The sequence below is a fragment of the Saccopteryx leptura genome, chromosome 6 (genome assembly GCF_036850995.1).
Source record: "Saccopteryx leptura isolate mSacLep1 chromosome 6, mSacLep1_pri_phased_curated, whole genome shotgun sequence".
Classification (NCBI taxonomy): Eukaryota; Metazoa; Chordata; class Mammalia; order Chiroptera; family Emballonuridae; genus Saccopteryx; species Saccopteryx leptura.
Window position 1 is genome coordinate 56,082,528 of NC_089508.1, and position 11,128 is coordinate 56,093,655.

The 11,128-nt window shown below is 44.6% G+C and overlaps 1 long non-coding RNA gene across 1 annotated transcript in view; it reads left to right on the top strand.

Moving 5' to 3' along the window:
• LOC136376816 (uncharacterized) overlaps window positions 1-9,977 on the top strand; it is a 17,767-nt gene extending 7,790 nt beyond the window's left edge. The window contains exon 3 of the long non-coding RNA XR_010746246.1: window positions 9,791-9,977. This is a non-coding gene — a long non-coding RNA (uncharacterized lncRNA). The remainder of the gene's footprint in view (window positions 1-9,790) is intronic.
• The last annotated feature ends 1,151 nt before the right edge of the window (window positions 9,978-11,128 follow it).

Genomic DNA, 11,128 nt, shown 5'->3' on the forward strand with positions numbered 1-11,128 from the left:
GTCTAAAATCAAGGTGTGGGCAGGGCTGTGTTCCTTCTAGAGGCTGTTTACTTGACTTTTCCGTCTTCTAAGAGGAGACCTCCCTCCCTCTTAGGCCCCCTCATCTATCTTCAAAGTCAGCAACATTGCATCTTTCAGTCTCTCTCTCTCTTTCTCTCTCTCTTCCTGCCTCCCTCTTGTGGTTATGTTTGGTTTGTCTAATTAATACAGGAGAATCTCCCTATCTCAAGATCCTTATTAATCATATCAGCAAAGTCCTTTTTGGCCATGGGAGGTAATATACCCACAGGTTCCTGGGGTTTAGATGTGAACATTTTGGGGGCCATTATTCAACTTACCACAGTTGGCTAGTTTTTTCTCTTCACTAAATCAAAGGAGACTGCTTGGGGAATCTGAGTCCAGAACACTGGAGTGTGTATGATCTCCATGGACAGGGTCATCAGCCAACTGTGAGGCAGCGGTACACCAATCTTCTACCCAACAAACAGTGAGTGGGGACTTCTGACACCCAGGCCTTCCTTCTTGTAGATGCCATGCACCCTCATCAGGCAGACCACAAACCAACTGTCAGTTACTGCTCTTTACTTGCAGATTGGGGTAGCTCCCAATGCCCTAGCCCTGGCACATTTACAAATCATCTTCTATGGCTGCTTGATGCCCTCTGTCTCACCTGGGTCCTCTGTAACTGTGCCCATGAATGTAACAGACCATGTTACAAACCAGTCTCTAGAGACAGCATTCCACCTAGCACTTCTCTGCTCCTGGTCCTTCTCTCCCTACTGCTTTGATTTTTAACTACATACTCTGGATTCCAAAATTCACTCTGCCCTTCCTCTCTGTTTTCTTGTTTGTTTGTTTGTTTTTTGACAGAGAGAGAGAGACAGAGAGAGGGACAGACAGACAGGGAGGGAGAGAGATGAGAAGCATCAATTCTTTGTTACAGTATTTTAGTTGCTCATTGATTGCTTTCTCATATGGGCCTTGATAGAGGAGGGGCTACAGCAGACCAAGTGACCCCTTGCTTAAGTCAGTGACCTTGGGTTTCAAGCCAGCAAGCTTTGGGCTCAAGCCAGTGACCATGGGGTCATGTCTGTGATCCCATGCTCAAGCTGGTGAGCCTGCAGTCAAGCCAGCAACCTCGAGGTTTTGAACCTGAGTCCTCTGCATCCCAGTCCAGCACTCTATCTACTGTGCCACCGCCTGGTCAGGCTCCTCTGTGGTTTTGATAAGATGTTAGGACTTTTTCTTCTGCATTTTGTGCAGATTACCTATCTCATCCATTACGTGTTGATTTTTATGAGTAACTGTGTCTTAAAGTTTGGGGAATAACTTATTTTAGTCCTATTCATGATGATCTTTAAAAAACAAAACAAAACCCTCTGATTCACAGTGGTCTGTTTCCCATTCAGTATCTAACTTTCTGAAGTTCATTTCAAGAATGTTCAGCGATGTGTCAGGCACTGAGTAAGGGCCGGGGGATACAATGGTGAGCAGACTTTCCCCTGGACTCAGGGAGCCTAGAGAACAGGAGGAAAGATGGATCTTTATCAGATAATCACACTTATGAATGTGTAATTAAAAATGGAGGTAATTGCTCATAATGAAAGAAGAATGGTTCATGAAAACTTACAACAATGGGAACTGCCCTAGATTGGGGGTCCTCAAGGGAAATTTCCTTAGGAAGTACCATCTGAACCAGGGGTAGTCAACCTTTTTATATCTACCGCCCACTTTTGTATGTCTGTTAGTAGTAAAGTTTTCTAACCACCCACTGGTTCCACAGTAATGGTGATTTATAAAGTAGGGAAGTAACTACTTAATAAAATTTATAAAGCAGAGTTACAGCAAGTTAAAGCATATAATAATAATTACTTACCAAGTACTTTATGTCGGATTTCGCTAAGTTTGGCAGAATAAATCTTTATAAAACAACTTACTATAGTTAAATCTATCTTTTTTTTTTTTTTTACAGAGACAGAGAGAGTCAGAGAGAGGGACAGATAGGGATAGACAGATAGGAACGGAGAGAGATGAGAAGCATCAATCATCAGTTTTCCGTTGCAACACCTTAGTTGTTCATTGATTGCTTTCTCATATGTGCCTTGACCGCGGGCCTTCAGCAGACCGAGTAACCCCTTCCTCGAGCCAGTGGCCAGCGACCTTGGGTCCAAGCTGGTGAGCTTTGCTCAAACCAGATGAGCCTGCGCTCAAGCTGGTGACCTCGGGGTCTCAAACCTGGGTCCTTTGCATCCCAGTCCGACGCTCTATCCACTGCGCCACTGCCTGGTCAGGCTAAATCTATCTTTTTATTTATACTTTGGTTGCTCTGCTACTGCCCACCATGAAAGCTGGAATGCCCACTCGTGGGCGGTAGGGACCAGGTTGACTACCACTGATTCTGAACTGTGATCACTGGATGGGTGGAGGGGGGAGTTGGGAAGCTGGGAGGTTAATGCGGCTGCAGGCAGAGGTGGATGCACAGGGAACATTCTTCACAGTAGTAGGAGGTGCTGTCTCTAAACCCAAACCGCCAGCCAGAGGGGGCTGACCTTAGAGTGAGAGGCTTACAATAAACTGGGGAATTTTGGGAATCCAACCCCAAGAATGCCAGTCCCTTTTTCCACTTGTGACTGTCTTTTGAACTTTAGGATCTGGCAGTCATTCAAACCAAATAACTCTAGGGTGCAAAAACCAATGGAGTCCAGAACAATCTTTGCCTCACTGTTTCAGATTAGATTTCTTTAACGGGTATGTCTCAGAATCCTTGCCATTTTCTGTTTTCAGTTTGAACGGACTCTGGTATAATGAGAATCTGCATAGACATTTTTTTTCTCAACATGCTCTTCTATTTCAATGCATTTGGTTGCTTCATTGGGAGTGAATTCTCAAGCTTTTAAACTCGAATCTCTGGTGCTGAGTATCTTGGTGGCAGCACTTGGATGTTCTAATTAAAGTCATTTGTTAATGTGAGCGGGCCCCTTTGGAATATTTTGTGAGATTCCCTCCCCCAGGGTCAGAGACCTGGCCTCCCAGCGCAGCAGAGGGGCAGTGGGGAAAGGAATGTAGGAATGTGAACCCTGGGGTGAGTGCTCTAGGCTCTCAAACAAGGAGCATGGCCAGTGGGCTCAGAACCAGGCCATTGTTGTTGTCCAATTATAAATTATAAAGAGGGGTAGAGCCCTGGCTGGATAACTTAGTTGGTTAGAGCATGGTCCAGAAGCAGAGGATGTGGGTTGGATCCCTGGTTGGGGCATGTATAGGAACAGATTTATGTTTGTTGCTCTCTCCTTCTCTGTAAAATCAATAAAATAAACATTTTAAAAAGGGAGGGGGGAGGAATGAGGAAAGCAAATTAATGCTTTTTTTTTTTTTCTGTATTTTTCTGAAGCCGGAAATGGGGAGAGACAGTCAGACTCCCGCATGCGCCGGACCAGGATCCACCCGGCACACCCACCAGGGGGCAATGCTCTGCCCCTCCGGGGCGTCGCTCTGTTGCGACTAGAGCCACTCAAGCGCCTGGGGCAGAAGCTGAGGAGCCATCCCCAGCGCCCGGGCCATCTTTGCTCCAGTGGAGCCTCGGCTGTGGGAGGGGAAGAGAGAGACAGAGAGGAAGGAGAGGGGGAGGGGTGGAGAAGCAGATGGGCGCTTCTCCTGTGTGCCCTGGCCAGGAATCGAACCCGGGACCTCTGCACGCCAGGCCGACGCTCTACCACTGAGCCAACTGGCCAGGGCAAATTAATACTTTTTTAACTATTATATCTAATGCACATTTAAGGCTCCAGCATCTCATAGTTGAGATCTATGCACACCTGTCCCCTACGACACCCCTACTTCATCATTAATTTCTGTGATTTTCACTTTGCATCATAGTAGGAAGGGTTGTTAAAACACAAACAAAGTGCCTGACCAGGCAGTGGCACAGTGGATAGAGCGTTGGACTGGGACGCAGAGGACCCAGGTTTGAAACCCCGAGGTCGCCAGCTTAAACGCGGGCTCATCTGGTTTAAGCACAGCTCACCAGCTTGGACCCAAGGTCGCTGGCTTGAGTAAGGGGTTACTCGGTCTGCTGAAGGCCTGCGGTCAAGGCACATATGAGGAAGCAATCAATGAACAACTAAGGTGTTGCCATGAAAAACTGATGATTGATGCTTCTCATCTCTCTCTGTTCCTGTCTGTCTGTCCCTATCTATCCCTCTCTCTGACTCTCTCTCTGTCCCTGTAAAAAAACCAAAAAAACAAACAAAAAACCCCACAAACAAAGTAGTGATTTTGGTAATGATTTCATTTTTACCTCATTTTATCTCATATTTCACATGAGATATGAGTCATCCCAACTCACCTCATTTATGTCTTACCTGATGACCTATAAGGCAAGCTGTGGCCATTTCAGTTCTGTTCTGTCATCTGTTCTACCAGTTCAGCACACTTCCTATACCAATAAGGTATTCAGCTGTGTTTCCTATTTGAGCCCAGTCCCCATACCCTATCTTAGCACTGGAACCTTATGCTATTTTAAAACAGATACTCACTCACCCCTTTGACTCTCTCCTTTCTGAGTTTCCCTAATTCTGGCTTCTAGGAACCAGATCTTGATTTTGGCCTGCTTGGTCAGTGCCCATACCTCCCATTGGGGATTTTGGGCAGCTACTTAGACCCTCATAAGCAGTTTGTAAAGTAGAAACTAATATGATCTTCATTTTACTGATGGGGAGATTAATGCCCAGAAATGTTAAGCAATTAATGATAAGACCACCCAGCTCTGGGCTTTTCTGCTTTTGATTCTGTAACCTGAAGAATTCATTATTCTAATTTTAGCTGTAAAACATAAAAAGTAATTACCTACTTACTCAGGTGGTGAGGATTAAAGTGATATAGATGCAAAATTAATGAGAATAGCATAAATAAGACTCAAGTCATTGGGAGCCAAATGAATAAATTGTGGGCATTAAATATAGTATTACCCCAAGTGCTTTGTACTTGTCAGCTCTGGCTGCTAACAAAATGTCATAGACTGAGGGTATTAAACAATAGAAATTTATATTCTCACTGTTCTGGAAGTTGGAAGTCTGAGATCAGAATGCCAGTAAGGTTACATTCTGGTGATGACCCTCTTCTTGGCTAGATCACATGGCAGTCTACCCTGTATCTTTTTATGAGAACACTGATCCCATAGTATCAGGGCTCTTCCCTTATGACTTCAGTAAATCTTAATTACCACCTTACAGGCCTTATCTCTAAATATAGTCACATTGGAAGTCAGGGCTTCAACATATGAATATATTTTCTTTAAAAAGTTAGCTATATTAAGATATAATGGATTTATTATTGTCACTTAAAAATAAATTAGTAAATACATTTCTCAGTTTTAATTTCTAATACATATATGTTGATAAATATGTAAAAATCAATAAATAGAAACCTCATTTAAAGTGGAGTAGGGAGGCCAGAAAGGGGAGCTCTCATGCCTTATGTCTATGAAGCACCAAAGGGAGAGCTCTTTGTTTGTAATAGCTCTCCCAAATTCCTCCTCCCCTCTGTATAAAAGACCTTAACTCTCCTTTGTTTTAGTGGATTGTATGTGGCTTGCCATGGTTTCATGTTCCAAATTGTTATTCCTTGTTTTCCCCAATAAACCCATTTATGCTGGAGAAATAACTATCTGGCTGACTTTTTGTCTATGGTCAACATATTGATATTTAACCCACACAAACCAAAGCTCTTTGGGATTTTCAATAAGTTTTTTTTTTTTTTTTTTTTGCATTATTCTGAAGTTGGAAACGGGGAGGCAGTCAGTCAGACTCCTGCATGCACCCGACCGGGATCCACTCGGCATGCCCACCAGGGGGCAATGCTCTGCCCATCTGGGGCTTTGCTCTGTTGCAACCAGAGCCATCCTAGCGCCTGAGGCAGAGGCCATAGAGCCATCCTCAGCGCCCGGGCCAACTTTGCTCCAATGGAGTCTTGGCTGCGGGAGGGGAAGAGAGAGACAGAGAGGAAGGAGAGGGGGAGGGGTAGAGAAGCAGATGGGTGCTTCTCCTGTGTGCCCTGGCCGGGAATCGAACCCAGGACTCCTGCATGCCAGGCTGATGCTCTACCACTGAGCCAACCGGCCAGGGCTCAATAAGTTTTATGAGTGTAAATGGATCCTGAAACCAAAAATAACATCCTTGGTTAGGCTTTCATCCCTGTATGACGTGCAAGGGACAGGCTTCCCACCTTTCTTGGATATTTTTTCTTAACAAAGTTCAATAGCATGACTATTCCTCATGGGCTATATGATAATTCTACATACCCATCAGTTTTTCTATTGTAGTACTGGGGAAGTTATCTTTATACAATGTTTTGTGATGGCGTTTGGCCTCTACTTGTTTATATATTAAATATATCTCTATTATTTTCTCCTCTAGTTGTAACAATTCAAATAGTATTATTTGGACCCAGTACAATCTAAAAACAGCACCAGGCCCTGGCCAGCTAGCTCAGTGGTAGAGCATCAGCCCTGTGTGTGGATGTCCCAGTGTTGATTCCTGGCCAGGGCACACAGGAGAAGCACCAATTTGCTTCTCCACCCTTCCCCCTCTACTTTCTCTCTGTTTCTCTCTTCCTCTCCCATAGCCAAGGCTCCATTGGAGCAATGTTGGCCCGGGTGCTGAGGATGGCTCCATGGCCTCCACCTCAGGCGCTAGAATGGCTCCTGTTGCAACAAAGCAACGCCCCAGATGGGCAGAGCATCGCCCCCTAGTGGGCATGCCAAGTGGATCCCTGTCGGGCGCATGCAGGAGTCTGTCTCTCTGCCTCCCAGCTTTTCACTTCAGAAAAATACAGAGAAAAGAAAAAAAAATTAAAAACAGCACCAATGTAGACACTGAAATCATGTTATAGTATTCACTGGCTATCCAGATTGGCACAGAATCTACAAAAACAATCTTATTTTAAGTATGCATCAAATGAAAAGACAGAACGTCAAAGTCCTTCTGGAGTTCTCAGAGAACGCCGTGGGTGAGTCTGCAGAACCCCGCTGGTGAAGCCTGAGCTAGCTGGCTCAAGCACAAAAACTCAGAGCCGTGTGTTGACTGAACCTCAGAGATAATGGCAGTGCTGCTGTTCTTAACCATCAACTATGTGGGTACTTCATAGTTTCTTAAGAGCTATACCTAAATATCATCTTAAGAGTTATTCTTCTTATTTTTATGTCTCAGGTCTCAGTTTGAAATATTTTCCTCTCAGCTTCCTGAATTATTAACAGTGGACTGAAGATCTAAGTCCAGGTCCACCCTTAGTTCTTTTTCTGACAGTCTCCATCCGGCCCTTCCTAAGCCCGTCTCCCTCTAGCACATGCCTCTTTCTTCTGGGTACAGAGGTCCTGAGTCATCTTCCTTCCACTGTCCTGCAGTCTGGCTTCACCACCAACAGGTCATTGTTTACTTCTTCCCAGGTATGCTAAACATTCACGTCCCACAAAAGAGTTCTTTCTTCCCTCAAAAAGCCAATCAGGCCTGACCAGGTGGTGGTGCAGTAGATTGAGTGTTGGACTGGGATGCGGAAGGATCCAGGTTCGAGACCCCAAGGTTGCCAGCTTGAGTGCGGGCTCATCTGGTTTGAGCAAAAAGCTCACCAACTTGGACCCAAGGTCGCTGGCTCCAGCAAGGGGTTACTCAGTCTGCTGAAGGCCCACGGTCAAGGCACATATGAGAAAGCAATCAATGAACAACTAAGAAGTCACAATGCGCAACGAGAAACTAATGATTGATGCAAAGCCAATCAGTATTTTCTCCATTATCCCTGTACCTCAGTGTTGATATGTGGACACTCATTGAGAGTCTGGTCATGTCCTCTGATATAAAAAATGATCAAATATATAGTTTCAGCTCTTCCACTTACTGGCTGTGTGAACTGGGTATATCACTTAGCTTTCTGGGTCTCAATGTGCTCACCTACAAAATGGTCATAATCCTACATGCACTACCTGCTATGTGGAGTTGCTGTAAAGCTCAAATCTCATAAAGGGTGTGACAGTATTTTGAAAAGTGTAAAATGCTAGTCAAAGGCAAGTTGGTAGTAAGACAGACATTGGCATATTTGTCACTTTATGATTCTTCCCATTAAAGCTAGATAAGAGTGTCATCTCAACACAGATCAACATAGTGAAGATTTAGGAACACGAGACTTTGTTTTGCATAGTATTTGTTTCTTTGATATTGCAATATATCATATCTGAACATTGGGGTGCTGAATGAAATTTTTTTGCAACCTATTACTGATGGAAATGGAAAATTATTAGTCTCTCCAAATAGACCATAACTGCCTCCCTGTTCCAAAAAGAGGCTCTCTGCAGAGTAACTAGATTCAGCTGAGAGAGAGAATATCTGCACCCTGAAAGGCCAGTGTTCCTTTTATACTGTAACTATAGTAAAGGCAATGTGGGAATAAAAAAATAAAAAGGATCCAGGGTCCTACTATCTGAATACAACCCTTGGTGCATTTACCCATGGCAGCTCAGTTGTCATCCATAAGCACTCATAGCTTAAGATGGCTGTAGTTATAATGTACATACCAAGAAGGCGAGAGAGCGAGTTGGTACCCAACCTTTGTTTTGGTGGATGGGGACAGTCAGGCCTGCCCCTCAAGCCCACATCACATCCAGGCCAACAGCATGTAGCAGAGTGGATAGTCCTGAAATAGTTTACACATACTTTCCAGAATTCACCAATGGAGAGTTTCGGTTTTGCTAATCTGTACCTGCAATATAAATTGCAAATATTCCAGTCAGGAATATTAGATTGACAACATGAAAGTTGATTATCATCCAACTGCTGGCATCTAGACCCAGTCAGAAGGATTTTCAGGCAAACAGAATCTGGTGCGATGTTTATAGCTGCTGAGAGGGAGCCAGGCCTCTTAGCTTTGCTCGTTACAACAGTTCCCAAGGGAACTTGAGTGGAAAAAGCCCACTCTAGTTTTCTCAGTTTTATGTTGCCCATCGCTGTGCCTGAAAGAAGTGATGTGAAACTTGTGAACCAGAATCTTGGAAATAACTCTCACAGGCTCAGAAGGAGAGGGCAATTTTAGTTATGAAGGCCTTTTCCATTAAAAATAATAATAAAGTCAGGTACCCTTTCACTATTTCATATTCTGGTTCAAACACTCTTAAATAGCACGCACAGAAAATAATTGAAGATTTAACTTTGAAAAAATCAAAATCAATAGCAAGATATAAAGGGAAATGTTTTACTAAGAAAAATATTTTTTAATTGTTAAAAATGTTAATGCAAGCAGAGGTGATTTGAGGCATTTAGGAATGTTTGCTTCCCACTTTAGCTTGCCTTTTGCATAGCTAACATTTTTTTCTTTCAGGAAAATAGATTGTAGAGAGAAATAGGATCTTATTTCTTTTTTATTTATTTTTATTTATTTATTTTTGACAGAGACAGAGAGTCAGAGAGAGGGATGGATAGGGACAGATAGACAGGAAGGGAGAGAGATGAGAAGCATCAATTCTTTGTTGTGGCTCCTTAGTTGTTCATTGATTGCTTTCTCATATGTGCCTTGACTGGAGGCTACAGCAGACTGAGTGACCCCTTGCTCAAGCCAGCGACCTTGGGCTCAAGCTGGTGAGCCTTGCTCAAACCAGATGAGCCCACACTCAAGCTGGCAAACTTGGGTTTCGAATCTGGGTCCTCCGCGTCCCAATCCAATGTTCTATCCACTGAGCCACCACCTGGTCAGGCAGGATCTTATTTCACCATAACAATTGTATAACACAGATATTATTGTTGTCTTCCTTTTACAGATGAAGACAGACTCCAAGAAGCAAAGGGCCTTGCCCCAAAGTTGCCTGGCATTATGAAGAAGCCTTTGGATGAAAAATGTGTGAACAGCAGGTGGCAGCAGTGTCCTTGGAGTTCATCTCTGTCCCCTTACAGTCCCTGGAAAGCAAGGTCAATTGTACCAGGAAAGGCGTAGATCTAACGCCTAACCTCTCCTCATCCACCCTTCACTGAGCCAGGGTGACTCCCTGTCTTCCTGTAGGGCGTATCCCTGAGGAACGCACAGGGACAGGATGGGGGGAAGATTTGGAAAGATGACCCAGAAGTCATTTACAATGGAAAGCTCCCCTCTAGATAATTAGTCACGTACAATTGTGAGACCATGGCACATTACCATCTGAGTTTGTCAATATCCTTTTTGGTAAAATGGTGATAACAATGACCACCTGCCTCACAGGATCACTGAGATGATTGAAGGGACATGATATGTGCAAAGCCTTAGAGCAGCACAGTGACTACAACCCATGCTCCTTGTTAGTATTGTCTTTGTAGAGGGCTTTGTCATTTGCAGTGGGCTTTCATGCCTCTCATCTCATTCTACCCTCCCTCCATATTTGAGTTGCAGATATCACACCCATTTCATTGAAAAGAACTCTTACGTTGAGAAAGAGGAAGAAAAATTTAGTATGTGCTTTGAAATCAGACAGACTGGAAGTCAGACTTCTTTGAGGCGTGGGACACATGCAAGTTACTTAATGCTTGGGATCATCGATTTCTTTGTAAAATATGTAGCTGTCCTCTGGAGTACGGTAGTGCTAGATGAGTGTGAGCTCATTATTTTGAAACTATTAGACCTCAGGGCCCAACCTGACCACATGTGGGTGTGTGGAGGGAGTTCCGGGAGGAGGCAGGACTTCCTAGGGAAGGAGGTCACTCCTCCTCTTTGCTCTTTGGCCTCTGCCTCTCTGGTCATTGACACCCACGATGGAGAGACACACAGACCTCTTAAATTGCCCCATCCTCACCCCAGGCTGACTGTCAGTGGAGAGCAGGCAAACACCAGTGGCCTTACAACACTTCCTTTCTGGTCAGGTCAGGGCTGAGGTCACAGGGGAGGGTGAGGAGAGGAGTCCGGATTCTCCCGCAGTCACTCCTGGGTGTACAAGGCCAGGCTGGTGACCTCCTCCTCAGTCTGGCCTCTCCTCTTTCCACCACGCACAGCTCTGAATCCAGCCTGGGAGGGTCCTGAGGGGCTGCCTACCAGCTGCCTTTGCTGGTAGAGGAGGGCTGGGGAGGGCTGGGAAAGGGACGAACACAGCTGAGTGTGACAGGAAAGGGCACAGGCCCAGAGACAAAAAATG